Source organism: Globicephala melas, chromosome 8, assembly GCF_963455315.2.
Source record: "Globicephala melas chromosome 8, mGloMel1.2, whole genome shotgun sequence".
NCBI lineage: Eukaryota > Metazoa > Chordata > Mammalia > Artiodactyla > Delphinidae > Globicephala > Globicephala melas.
Window position 1 is genome coordinate 95,644,783 of NC_083321.1, and position 15,462 is coordinate 95,660,244.

The following is a 15,462-nucleotide window of genomic DNA, read 5'->3' on the forward strand; positions in this document are numbered from 1 at the left end:
TAATCCCAGCATGAGGGCCTCACTCTTATGACCTTATTTAACCCCAGTTCCTCCCCAAAGGCCTCATTCCCAAGTACTATCATGTTGAGAGTTAGGGTTTAAACATATGAATTTTGTGGGGGTGACACAAACATTTAGTCCATAACAGAAGCGAATTGTTAGGTCTTGAAATATCCAGGTTTGGATACTTCAGCGTGTCTTTTCTTTTAATTCATATTTCTTTTTATTCCAGCTTCTCATATCTGTCAAATGAAAACTTCTTGGTTTGATTTTTACTCTCACCAAGTTATTATTCTCTGTTCTTTCTTCAACCTTGCAAAGAGCATTCTACATGAACCTTCTGTGTCCTCATAAATCACTCACTTCCTAACCTCTTAAAATCTGAACACATACTATCTGGAAGGTGAATCAAAATATCCAACTTGAAAATTTATGAACTTTTTCTCAGTTCTCACCTTCCCCTTGTGCCATTAGGCAATGTTGATGCCCTTTCTTTGGTGTATATAATATTAAATCAACCTATTTCTTTTCTCTTTATAATGGTTTTGTCTTTTCTGTACTTGCTTTCTTTTTCCTTCTTATAAATATAGGCATGACTCAAGTTTCTGTCCCTGATCTTTCTCCCTGTTTCCAGTCTCATATTTATAACTGTTTGCTGAATCCTTGCACTCTAACTATCCTTAAAATCCAAATGAGCAATCTGGAATTTATCATTGTTAACTATGGCTGGAAATCAGTCTTCCCCTTGATTTCCCTGATTCTTTCAATGACTTGGTCATTTTCCCATTTACTTAGTCTTATTTTCTTAAATTTATCTTTGACTTCTCCGTTTCTCTTGTCCCTTATTGTCAACTACTTGTCAGGTTTAATTGGTTCTGCCATCACATTATTTTTCACCCCCTGCTGTTTGGTTTCATCTCCACTGCTTTGTTCAGTTTGTCATCATGTCATTAGACTATTTTAATAGACCCATAACCTTCTTTCATGTTTATTTCACATTGATTCACTTCCTTTTCTCCATTCTACTGTATTCAGTCAGATGAGTGTTACTAAAGTAAGGATTTGGTCATTCACTTTTTGGGAAAGTACAAATAGTTATTAAGATATGCCATAATTTGTTTCCAATTCATCATTCTCCATCAATCTAGTACGGTTCATCCAAAGGTACCAGACTGTCCTCCAAATTTTCCTTTCCCAAATGTGGCTTGGTCCTCTTTCTTTGCTCATGCCATTCCCATTGTTTTGAATGGATTATCTCCTATAACTCGCTATTAGAATTCTCCCCATCCTTCACGGCCTAGGTTCAAATACTGCCTCTTTCATAGGGCTTTCCTAGGTTTACCCAGTTACTTTTGTTGTCTCAACTTTGACATCCTGCTTTGTATCAAGTTATTTGTATTTATATTCATCTTTGCATCTCCCATAACGCCTGACACACTGGAGTCACTCAGTTAAGTGAGTTTTGAATGAGTGGTTGAGATTGGGATGAAGTATTTTAGTAAAGAGAATTGATGGAATACAATGTTGATTCATCATAATTGGATTTTGCTTTCCTTTGAAAAATTTTAAGGTAGAAGAAAATGTAACTTTGAAAAGAGACTTACTGTTGGTTATAGTCTAAAAGAATGAAATCGGCATGCTTGGAACTTAAGCCTCCTCTTGCTGGCAGCATTATGCATTTAGAATCAAGAAACTTCTTAATCAAAGGATTATCTGAGGTCTAACTCATAAAACATGATGTCTGCCAGCAGTTTAAAAATGAGCTGTTTTTATGGAGTTGCACATGGTCTTTCTCCACACCCTTCCCTGAAGCTAATTTTTAAGAGGTGAGACTTAGAGAAGTTTGGTCATACAATAAAATCAAAGGTGAAGAAAGACTAATGTGCTTTTCCTAAAGTAAATGCAGTATGAAAGGTTTAGCATGTTGCCTTGCATTTTCATTAGTTTTCTGTTTGGCAATATAGTTGTTGCATTGTTCAAGGAATGTATTACAGTGAAACTTGAGAGTACTTTTTCACCTTTTCAGAATACCTTAAAGACTTCTTCCCCTCCCCACAGCAAAGCATTACAAAGACTTAATTTTTTTCACTTTCAAAATACAATCCTTGGTAATTCACTTTTGAGTAAAAAGAACAGTCTTTTTTATATGGGTTTCAAATGCTGCATTGGAAAGGGGGATCAAGGTGGTGGAGTAAGAGGATATGGAGCTCATCTACTCCTAAAAACATGAAAAATACATCCACATGAGGAAAAATTCTCACTGAAAACTAACTGGAATCTGGCAGAAAAACTCCTATACAACCAAGGCTGCAAGAAAGATTCCCACATAATTGGGTAGGATGGGAAGAAAAACATCAGGCTGAGATCTCTGCCCTTAGAAGGGAACTAAGAGGAAAAGGGAGATAGCATGGGTGGACACTCACCCTGGGGAGCCACAGACTGGGCATCCCAGTTCTGGGATCCTGTGTAGAGGAGACAGGCCCTTGGCTGCTTGGAGAACCAGTGGGACAAATAGAAAGGCTGGAGAAGCCTAGACTCGACTTGTGAGGAGTATGCAGGTACTGGCTTGCCATCAAAACACATATTTAAAAGGAACAGAGCCAGTTGGAGCCTGACCATCAGAGATTCTGCTCCAGCAACTTGAGAGCAGACTCCACCCCTGACAAGGCGGTGACTGCCACTGAGTAGAGAGGAAATCTAGCCTTAGACCCTGTGCAGCCTCTAGTTCCCCCAACACCAGCCACACTCCCTATCAAGGTGATAGTGGCTAGCATACCCTGAGGAAAAATGTGGCTGGCATCTACATCAAGTTCAGCCCTCACACCAGAGACAGTGGCATATACAGTCTACAGTGGGATGCTCCCAAATAAAAACATCCCTCAAGACCACAATGGATAACTATTTCACCTAAATTCATAGAGACAGAGAACATTAAGTAAAATGGTAAGGAAGAGGAACTACTCTCAAAAGAGCAAGAGAAAACCCCTGAAAAAATAAATAATGAAACAGAGATAATCAGTCTACCAGATAATTAATTCAAGAAGTTTGTTATAAAAATGCTAAATGAATTAAGAAAGAGAACTGATCTAAGCACAGGTCATTTTAACATGGAACTAGAATCCATAAAGAAGACCCAATAAAAAATAGATAATTCAACTTCTGAGATAAAACGCAGTCTAGAAGCAACGAATAGCAGACTGAATGACACAGAAGAACGCATAAGTGATCCAGAGGATAGACTAATGCAGATCACCCAATAAAGCAACAAATAGAAAGACAAATAAAAAAAAATGAAAGCAACATATGAGAACTTCAGGATAATATAAAACATGCCAATGTTTATATTAAAAGGGTTTCAGAAAGAGGAGAGAGAGAGACAAGGGGATCAAACATGTATTTGAAGAAAGTATGACTGAAAACTTTCCGAACCTAACGAAGGAAACAGATACAGAAAGTACAGAGGGTCTCAAACAAGATGAACCCAAACAGACCCACACCAAGACATATCATAATTAAAATGGCAAAAGGTAGTTAAAGGTAAAGAGAGAAGTCTAAAGGCAGCAATAGAAAACCAAAGAGGTATACACAAGGGAATCCCCATAAGGCTATCAGTTGATTTCTCTGCAGAAACTTTGCAGGCCAGAAGGGAGTGGCATGGTATATTCAAAGTGCTGAAAGGGAAAAACCTGCAAGCTAGGGTACTCTACCCAGCAAGATTATCGTTTAGAATAGAAGGAGAGGTAAATAATGTCTCAGAAAAGCAAAAACTAAAAGAATAAAGCAATACTAAGCCTACCGTAAAAGAAATGTTGAAAGGTCTTCTCTAAATGGAAAAGAAGTAAGAATCTACAGGAAAGGGAAAATCCCAATGGGAATGGTAAATATACAGTAAGGATTGAAGATCACTTTTAAAAAATTGTAAAAGCAACTATAAATACAATAAACAGTAAAGGGATAAGCATGAAGATATAAAATATGACCTCAAAAACACAAAATATGTGGGAGAGGAGTAAAAAATGTAGATCTTTTAGAATGTTTGAACTTCAATGATTATCAGTTTAAAGCAAGTAGATACAATTATGGGTCAACGTATATGAACCCAGTGGTAACCACAAATCAAAACCCTACAGTAGAGGGTACTGTAAAAGAAAGGAAGAAAGGAATTCAAGCATACTACAAAAGAAAATCATCAAACCACAATGGCAGAAACAAAAAGAAGAGGAAATGAACAAAGAACTACAAAAACAACTGCCAAACAAGGAATAAAATGACATAAGTACATACCTATCAGTAATTACTTTAAATGTCAGTGGACTAAATGCTCCGATCGAAAGACATAAGGTGGCTGACTGGATTAGAAAACAAGAGCCTTCAATATGCTGCCTACAAGAGACTCACTTCGGGGTGAAAGATGTACACAGACCGAAAGTGAGAGGATGGAAAAAGATATTTCATGCAAACAGAAGCAACAAGAAAGTGGGGGTAGCAATACTCATATCAGACAAGGTAGACTTTAAGACGAAAGCTATAATGACAGAGAAGGGATAAAGGAATCAATACAAGGGATTATACAATGAGGAAGGGATCAATGCAGGAAGAGGGTATTACACTCGTTAAGATATACACACCCAGTATAGGAACACCTAAATATACAAAGCAAATACTAACAGATGTAAAGGGAGAAACTGACAGTAATACAGTAATAGTAGGAGACATTAACACCCCACTGTCCTCAATGGACAGATCATCCAGACAGAAAATCAGTAAGGCAACAGAGGTCTCAAACGACACAGTAGATCACTTTGACTTAATTGATACCTACAGGACACCACATTCCCCCCCAAAATGTAGAATACACATTCTTTTGAAGTGCACATGGAACGTTCTCCAGGATAGATCACATACCAGGTTACAGAACAAGCCTCAACAAATTTAAGAGCATAGGAATTATATCAAGCATAATTTCCAACCACAACAGTATGAAACTAGAAATCAACTACAGGAAAAGAACAAACATGTAGAGACTAAACAATATGCTACTGAAAAACCAATGGGTGAATGATGAAATCAAAAAGGAAATTGGGAAATACCTTGAGACAAATGAAAATGAAAACACAACTTTCCAAAATCTATGGGGTGCAGCAAAAGCAATTCTAAGGGAAGTTTATAGTGATACAGGCCTTTCTTAAGAAACAAGAGAAATCTCAAATGACAACCTAACCACCTAAAAGATTTAGAAAGAGAACACACAAAGCCCACAGTCAGCAGAAGGAAGGAAATAGTAAAGATTAGAGAGGAAATAAATTAATTAGAGATAAAACAATAGAAAAGATTAATGAAACCAAAAGGTGTTCTTTGAAAAGACAAATAAAATCGATAAACCTTTAGCCAGATTCACTAAGAAGAAAAAAGGATGCAAATGAGAAATGAAAGAGAATAAAAACAAAAATAAACAAATAGGACCTGTTCAAACTTATAAGCTTTTGCACAGCAAAGGAAACCATAAACAAAATGAAAAGGCAACCTACAGAATGGGAGGAAATATTTGCAAATGATGTGACCAACAAGGGCTTAATTTCCAAAATATACAAACAGCTCATACACCTCAACAACAACAACAAAAAACAACCCGATTGAAAAATGAGCAGAAGGCCTAAATAGACATTTCTCCAAAGAAGAAATACACATGGCCAATAGGCACATGAAAAGATGCTAAACATCGCTAAGTATTAGAGAAATGCAAATCAGAACTACAATGAGGTACCACCTCACCCTTGTCAGAATGGCCATCATTAAAAAGTCTACAAATAACAAATGCTGGAAAGGGTGTGGAGAAAAGGGAACCCTCCTACACTTTTGGTGGGAATGTAAGTTGGTGCAGCCACTGTGGAAAACAGTATGGAGGTTCCTCAGAAAGCTAAAAATAGAATCATCATATGTTCCAGCAATCCCACTCCTGGGCATATATCCAGACAAACCTATAATTCGAAAAGATACATGCACCTCTATGTTCATAGCAGCACTATTCACAATAGCCAAGACATGGAAACAAACTTTCATTGACAGATGAATGGATAAAGAAGATGTGGTACATATATACAATGGAATACTACAGCCATAAAAAAGAACAAAATAATGCCACATTTGCAGCAACTTGGATGCAGCTAGAGATTATCATACTAAGTGAAGTAAGTCAGAAAGAGAAAGACAAATACCATATGATATCATTTATATGTGGAACCTAAAATATGACACAAACGAACCTATCTATGAAACAGAAACAGAATTACGGACGTGAACAATAGACTGGTGATTACCAAGGGAGAGAGGGGTGGGAGAGGGATGGATTGGGAGTTTTGGATTAGCAGATGCAAACTGGTATATATAGAATGGATAAACATTTATGTCCTACTGTATAGCACAGGGAACTATATTTTATATCCTGTGATAAACCATAATGGAGAAGAATATGAAAAAGAATGTGTATATATGTATAACTGAGTCACTTTGCTGTACACAGTAATTAACACAACATTGTAAATCAACAATACTTCAATTAAAAAAATACCAAAAAACAAAACAAACAAATAAAAAAAGAAATGAAAGAGGAGAAATAGCATCTGATACCACAGAAATACAGAAAATCATAAGAGAATACCATGAACAGGTATGTGCCAACAAATCGGACAACCTAGAAGAAATGGACAAATTTCTAGAAACGTACAGCCTGCCAAGACTGAGTCAAGAAGAAACAGACAACTTGAACAGACTGAACACTAGAAGTGAAGTTGAGTCTATAATTAAAAAAAAAAAAGCTCCCAGCAAACAAAAGTCCTGGACCAGATGGCTTTGCAGGGGAATCCCGCCAAACATATAAAGAACTTATACCTATCCTTCTTAAGCTATTCCAAAAAATTGAGGAGGAGGGAACACTCCGAAATTCATTCTATGAGGCCACCTGATACCAAAACCAGACAAAGACATTATAAAAAATTACAGGCCGGTATCTTTGATGAATATAGATGCAAAAATCCTCAACAAAGTATAAGCAAACGAAATCCTACAATACATAAAAAGGATCATATACCATGATCAAGTTGGATTTATTCCAGGGTCACAAGGATAGTTCAGCATACACAAATCAATGTGATACACCGCATTAGCAGAAGGAAAGACAAAAGTCACATGATCATCTCAACAGATGCAGAAGCAGCATTTGACAAAAGTCAGCATCCATTCATGATGAAAACTCCCATCAAAGTGGGTATAGAGGGAACATATCTCAACATAGTAAAGGTAAAACAAACACACAGCCAACGTAATACTCAACAGTGAAAAGCTGAAAGCCTTCCTGCTAAATTCAGAAACAAGGCAAGGATGCTCACTCTCACCACTTCTGTTTAACATGGTATTGGAAGTCCCATCCACAGTAATCAGAAAAGAAAAATAAATAAAAGGTATACAGATTAGTAGGGAAGAGGTAAAACTGTCACTCTTTGCAAATGACATGATACTCTATATAGAGAATACTAAATTCTCTGCTGAGAAACTACTAGAACTAATAAATGAATTCAGGAATGATGCAGGATACAAGATTAATATACAGAAATCTGTTGTGTTCCTATACACTAATAATGAAATATCAGAAAGAGAAAGTAAAAAAGACAATTCTGTTTAAAATCACATCAAAAAAATAAAATTACTAGGAATAAAATTAAGCAAGGAAGTGAAAGAACTTTACTTTGCAAACTGTAAAACTCTGATGAAGGAAATTGAAGATGATTCAAAGAAATGGAAAGATATCCCAGGCTCTTGGATTGGAAGAATTAATATTAAAATGGCCATACTATCCAAAGCAATCTACAGATTTAAATGCAGTCCGTATCAAAGTACCCAGGACATTTTCTGCAGAACTAGAACAAATAATTCTAAAATTTATATGGAACTACCAGAGACCTCAAATTGCCAAGGCAATCCTGAGACAAAAGAATAAACTGGAGGTATAACCCTCCCAAACTTCAGACTATACTACAAAGCTACAGTAATCAAGACAGCATGGTATTGGCACAGAAACAGGCACATAGATCAATGGAACAGAATAGAGAGCCCGGAAATAAATCCATGCATCTACAATCAATTAATCTACAACAAAAGAGGCAAGGTATGCAATGGAGAAAAGACAGTCTCTTCAACAAGTTGTGCTGGGAAAGCTGGACAGCCATGTGTAAAACAATGAAATTGTAACATTCCCTCACACTATATACAAAAATAAACTCAAAATGGTTTAAAGACCTAAATGGAAAATCTGAAACCATAATACTCCTAGAAGAGAACATAGGCAGAACACTCTTTGATATAAATTGTAGCAAAGTTTTCTTGGATCAGTCTCCTGAGGCAAAAGAAATAAGAGCAGAAATAAACAAGTGGGACCTAATTAAACTTAAAAGTTTTGCACAGCAGAAAACGAAGAGTACCTATGGTATGGGGAAAAATATTTGCAAATGATGTGACCAGCAAGGGGTTAATATCCAAAGTATACAAACAGCTCATACAATTCAATATTGAAAAACAAAACAAAACAAAACCCAAACCAATCAAAAAATGCGCAGAAGAATTGAATAGACATTTTTCAAAGAAGATATGCGGATGGGTAACAGGCACGTGAAAAGGTGCTCATCATTGCTAATTATTAAGAAATGCAAATCAAAACCACAATGAAGTATCACCTCACACTTGTCAGAATGGCTACCATTAAAACGTCTAGGGCTTCCCTGGTGGCGCAGTGGTTGAGTCCGCCTGCCGATGCAGGAGACACGGGTTCGTGCCCCGGTCCGGGAAGATCCCACATGCCGCGGAGCGGCTGGGCCCGTGAGCCATGGCCGCTGAGCCTGCGCGTCCGGAGCCTGTGCTCCGCAACGGGAGAGGCCACAACAGTGAGAGGCCTGCGTACCGCAAAAAAAAAAAAAAAAGTCTACAAATAAGTGTTAGAGAGGATGTGGAGCAAAGGGAACCCTTGTACACCATTGGAGGGAATGTAAATTGGTGCAGCCACTGTGGAAAACAGTTTAGAGGTTCCTTAAAAAACTAAAAATAGAACTGCCATATGAGTCAGCAGTTCCACTCCTGGTTATATATCTGGAAGAACGAAAACACTAATTTGAAAGGACATGTGCACCACAATGTTCATAGCAACACTATTTACAACAGCCAAGATTTGGAAGCAACTCAAGTGCTTGTCAGCAGATTATTGAATTAAGAAGATGTATATAGCACAGGAACTACACTCAACATCTTGTAATAACCTATAATGGAAAATCTGAAAATATATATATGTATATAACTAAATCGCTTAGCTGTACACCTGGAGTTAACACAATATTGTAGGTCAACTATAGTTCAGTTTCAAAAAAAGGATGTCTTGTGTATACACACACATAGAGACACATACACACACACCAAGGAATATTACTCAGCCATAAAAGAAAAATAATGCCATTTGCAGCAATGTGGATGGACCTAGAGAGCATTATGCTTAGACAAATACTGTATGATATCACTTACATGTGGAATCTAAAAAATAATACAAATGAATATATCAATATATGCAAAACAGAAACAGACTCACAGATATAGGAAACAAACTTTTGGTTACCAAAGGAAAGAGGGAAGGGAGGAGGGACAAATTTGAGGTATGGAATTAATAGATATAAACTACTATATATAAAATAGATAAGCAACAAGGATATACTGTATAGCACAGGGAACTATATCCAGTATCTTGTAGTAATAGATTATAACAAAAATACTGAATCACTATGCTGTATACCTGAAACTAACAATATTATAAATTAATGGTACTTCAGTAAAAAAGCATTTAAAAAGAAAAAAAGTCACATTATTATAACAGGAAAACATGTCCTTTGTTTCTAAAGAGAAAAAAAATAGGAAAGGATAATATTTACATAAATTTGGTAGACCATCTATCTTTACTTCACTGATCATATGAAGCATGACATTTATTATCAGCTTCCAGGTGAAATATCATATTCCTTAAAAGGCAGGAAGTAAAGAACTAGAGGAGTTATTTTAGGGTAGATGGAGTATCAAATTACTTTGGTTAGAATTTAGCCAGGGCAGAAGGTTAGTGTCTGTGTAGGAGTATTTCTCTACTTGGCATAGTTTTCATGGATATGATTTTACTGTTTCCTGAAAAGTGACTGAGTATGATTTATTTATAAAATAAGTTCATATTTACTTAGTAAATATTCATTGAGCACCTATTATATGCCAGGTACTATGTTAAGGGATAGATATCAAGAAAATAGGAGACTGTACCTGCTTTCTAGAAGTTTACAGTCTGGTACAAAAGAAGTGCTTTTTTGTAAGCATGATAGTAGAGATGCACTTTGTTACCAATATTCCGTATGCACTTAAAAACTAGATAGTTGTGGGGCTTCCCTGGTGGCGCAGTGGTTAAGAATCCGCCTGCCAATTCAGGGGACACGGGTTCAAGCCCTGGTCCGGGAAGATCCCACATGCCGCGGAGCAACTACGCCCGTGCGCCACAACTACTGAGCCTGCGCTCTAGAGCCCACAAGCCACAACTACTGAAGCCCGCGTGCCACAACTACTGAAGCCCAGCTGCCTAGAGCCCGTGCTCCACAGCGAGGGAAGCCATCGCAATGAGAAGCCTGCGCACCGCAACGAAGAGTAGCCCCCGCTCGCCGCGACTAGAGAAAGCCCGCGCGCAGCAACGAAGACCCAATGCAGCCAAAAATAAATAAATAAATTTATTTTTTTAAAAACAAAAAACTAGATAGTTGTGGAAAAAAATGTTCATATGGGGCTTCCCTGGTGGCACAGTGGTTGAGAGCCCGCCTGCCAATGCAGGGGACACGGGTTCGTGCCCCGGTCCGGGAGGATCCCACATGCCGCAGAGCGGCTGGTCCCCTGAACCATGGCTGCTGAGCCTGCGTGTCCGGAGCCTGTGCTCCACAACGGGAGAGGCCACAGCAGTGAGAGGCCCACGTACCGCAAAAAAAAAAAATTCAGAGATAAACACACTTGTATGGTGATTATAATTAATACTCTTTATACCAGAGAATAAGGGAATTAGCAAAATAAGCCAACAAACCAACCATGGGTTATATGTGTTTGTAAGAACCAGAAAAAGTTAAAATGATGGAAAGTTTTTTTTTTTTTTAATTAGTGAAATTCAAAAATGATTATTTTGGAATTAGGAGTCCACCTTTTCTCTCTCCCTTCTTTAATAACATATAGGGCCTGTTATCATATCATTTTAGTCAGATTGTTTCTCTCTTTGTTTCTCTATTATCCTTCCCCTTCAAGATTTTAAGTTCTTTGAGAGCAAAGACTCCTAGTTGTTTTGTATTCCTCATAACACCTGCAGGTTACAGTGTTAAATAACGAGCAGACAGATGCTCAATACAAATTTGCTAAAGCAAAGTGGCTTTTTTTTTTTTTTGTCAAAAAGGACATTTCAAAAATATGATAGTCAGTATTGGTGATGTCAATGTTAAGGGTGGAGTTTATCCTGTGTGGTGGGTTAAAATAGCTTCTGGTCTACAATAAGTAGAACATTTCAGTAATTTGAATTCTACAGATTCTGAATTGGCTATGTATGTATGTTTTCTTTTTGTATTGGTAGTCTAGTAATTCTTAGATATTCAAGTATATCAGAGTCTCAGATTAGTAGATGGACTTAGAATAATAATATTGTTAAATGGACAGTATAGTGGTGTTGAGGAGAGGAAAAAGATGAATACGATGCTCACATAGCTCTTTCCCTTTTTCCTCTTTCTTCTTTGTTCCTTATCTTCTCCTTTTAATGTAGAATTAAAGGGGAAAGTTATCATGCTGAACAGTTTTGAATTGGAGAATACAGGTTTGCAGTATTCTGAGGCAACCCTAATAAATTCTTTCAGTGCTTAGCAGTCTGTTAGGACCCTAAGCATATTTGCTAAAGTTAACTGTGTGTAGTCGTATTTTGTTTCTCTCTGATCACCTCCCTTTCTGAGCTTCCGTTCATCTCTAGACTCCTATACTTTTGTGATTTTCGTTAATTCATTAGCAATTTAAAAAAATTTCCTTTTATGCCAGAACATATACCAGGTCCTGAGATAAGTTTGTACACAAGATAGAGCCCCTGAACGCTTTCAGGGGAGTATTTAATCTAATGAGAGGATAAAAACAAATACAAATCAGTTGTGAGTGACAAAGATACTCTGAGAGTAAATAGAGGGTGCAGTGGGAGTCTAGAAGGGGGCACCTAACACAGTCTTGTTATTTAGGGAAAGTTTTGTAAGAGGAGATGATTTGTTTCTTGAGGGTGTCATGCTGTCTCTCATCTTCTAAAGTTACCTATCACAAGAAGCTCTGTAAAATTTCCTTACTTCCTTCCCCATCTCAAAGTAATTTGCTGGTCTATTAAACCAAAACAAAATTCACACAAAGACGTCATAAATGAGAATTGATCCTTCTGAGGAGCATTTACATTAATGATAGGAGTTCGTTAACACAAATGTATTTTTTTTTTTCTTTTTTGTGGTACACGGGCCTCTCACTGCTGTGACCTCTTCCGTTAAGGAGCACAGGCTCCGGATGCTCAGGCCCAGCGGGCATGGCTCACGGGCCCAGCTGCTCCGCGGCACGCGGGATCTTCCTGGTCCAGGGCACGAACCCGTGTCCCCTGCATCGGCAGGTGGATTCTCAACCCCTGCGCCACCAGGGAAGCCCCCACAAATGTATTTTTAATTGATGGCATGGGTAAATGAGTAATATATTTCTGAGCAGGAAAATCCAAGCACAACCCACCCCTAGTCATAATAAAATAATACCTAACATTTATGAACCCTTAGTATTTGTCAGGCATTAAGCTAAATACTTTAGGTACATTATATTCAAGTGAAATACATAAACATAGCAAACTCTTAACCCCCACTACTCCTCTCCCTCATTGTGTACAAGTACCCGATTCACTACAGGGACCTGGAAGAAAGTCTGCTTGAGAAGCCCAGTGGCTTAGCACAGGAAACATCAATATTAGAATCCTTCAGTTCACTCATTTTCAGCCCTTTGGAAGTGAGATGAGATAACTGGGAGGGATGATTATAGCACGAAAAATATATATATTCAGTGCTGCAGTTGTCTTGACTTTTAAAAATTCAAAGTATGTAATTTATTTTGAAATTTCAAATGACTGTAAAGAAAGGCATCAGATGTTTATGTTTCTAAAAGTGGGTGTTCATTTTAAAAGATTCCTGTAAAACATTATTCTCTGATATATTTATTGTATTATGTACTAGAAATTTATAAAGAATGTCTTTTTCCTTGATTTTATGTATTTATACCCATTCTATTTAGAGTTTTTCCTAATTAGTTGAAGGAAGCAACATTAAACAAAAGAAAAATGGTTAAATTCTGATGGGTTATCTTTCCTCTGACCCCATTGCAGTTTCCTATTTTGTAGGAGTGGTGACACTGTGAATTCAAATACTGTTTAGTACTTAGTAGTCTCTAGAATTGAGGTCTCACTCAATTTTTAAATGTTGAAAATTAACTTTTTTGAGATCTAATTTACATAAAATAAGATGCACTCATTTTAAGTGTACAGTTCACTGAGTCTTGACAGATGAATACTCATGTAACCATTACCTTAATTAATGTATAGAACATTTCCATCAACCCAAAAAGTTCCTTCATGTCTCTTTGCAGTCATTCTTACCTCTCCACCCCATCCTGCCGCTAGGCAACCACTAATCTGCTTTTCCTTACTAGTTTACTTTTTGCCTGTTCTACACTGGAATCATGTAGTGTGTACTCTCTTTTGTATCTGCCTTCTTTTGCTTAACATGATGTTTTTGTGATTCATCCGTGTTTGTTGCCTGTGTGAGTAGTTCCCTTTTTTTCTTGCTAAGTAGTATTTTATTGTAATGGCTGTACCACAGTTTGTTTATCCATTTGTCTGTTGATGGACAATTGAGTTGTTTCTAGTTTTTTTCTCTTATGAGCAAAACTGCTGTGAACATTTGTTTACCAGTCTTTATGTGGACATGAGTTTTCATTTATCTTAGGAGTGAAGTTGCTGGGTCATATGTAAATATATACTTGCCTTTATAAGAAATTTCCACCATTTTACATTCCCACCAGCAATGTATGAGAGTTCTAGTTGTTCCACATCCTTGTTAGCACTTGGTATTTATCAGTCTTTTAATTTTTAGCCATTCCAGTTAGTGTATAGTGGTATCTCATTATGGTTTTAATTTGCATTTTCCTGAAGACTGCAAATGTTGAGCACCTTTGCATGTGCTTATTGGCCATTGGTGTATCTTTCTTTGTTCAAATCTTTTGTCCCTTTAAAATGTGTCTTCCATTATTGGGTTGTAGAGTTGTTTTTTTAAATATATGTCTGGGTACAAGTGCTTTATCAGATAATTTGTAATGCAAATATTTTCTCCCAGTCTGTGCTTGCCTTTTCATTTTCTTATCAGTGTCTTTAGGAAAGCAGCTATTTAAAATTTTGAGTCCCATTTACCAGTTTTTTCTTTTATGGATGCATTTTGCATCCTAAAAGATCTCTGCCTATCCTAAGGTCTTGAAGCTTTTCTCCTATGTTTTCTTATGAAAAGTTTTGGCTTTTATGTTCAGGTCCATAATTTGCTGTAAATTAATTTTTGTGTAGGGTTATAAATTAAGGTTCAAGTTTGTGTTTTCTATTCTGGGATCCAGTTATTCTAGTTTTTCATCTGTAGTAGGCTCATACTTGTGTCATTTCATTAACAACAAGAAATATGCATATATATTCATTAACGTGCAATCTTTAGCATTTCCTTTGTTTTGTACATCAGACTTATTTAAAAGATCATGGCTCTTTGTATAAAAATCTTAATTTTGAAGTAGTTTTTGTTTTTTAATCATTATACTTGTGTTAGTTTACATGTTTTGCATACTGATTTTTGGTAAAACACTTAGATTCTGAAAAGCTGGAAGTATATATTAAATCTTTGGCTAACAAAGAGTTCAGGATCTTCTGATCTTGATCTACGATAAAACAGCCCTGGGCACTAATCAGGGTTCTGTTTTGGGACGTCCCTGTTCCTTTGGTTGTGGTCTTCTTTTTCTCACCTTGCCTTGACAATTTTTGTTTGCTATTTAACTAGAAGGAAAACAAATTCTCTGTAGGAATCAGGTAAGTATATGAAAGAAATCAAAGAGTTGGTTGAACTCACAGGTTCTTTCTTTATCTTTCCTACTTTTTTTTCTCTTTTCTTTTTATTTTTTCTACGAGTCAAAGTCTTTCTTCCCTTGGACTTTTCCTTTTCTTTCCTTTGGACTTTTCCTTTTCTTTCTCCCTTTCAGGAGAAGAGCTGCAGGTGCTCTATAAGCACCTCCTTCTTTTTTATAGTCTGTTTTTCTGAGTATATTTTATTGAGAGTAAGGTTG

General features: G+C 36.9%; 1 protein-coding gene across 4 annotated transcripts in view; it reads left to right on the forward strand.

The window, feature by feature from the left end:
- ARHGEF12 (Rho guanine nucleotide exchange factor 12) overlaps positions 1 to 15,462 on the forward strand; it is a 144,397-nt gene that overhangs the window by 69,190 nt on the left and 59,745 nt on the right. The gene's annotated exons all lie outside the window — the stretch shown is intronic.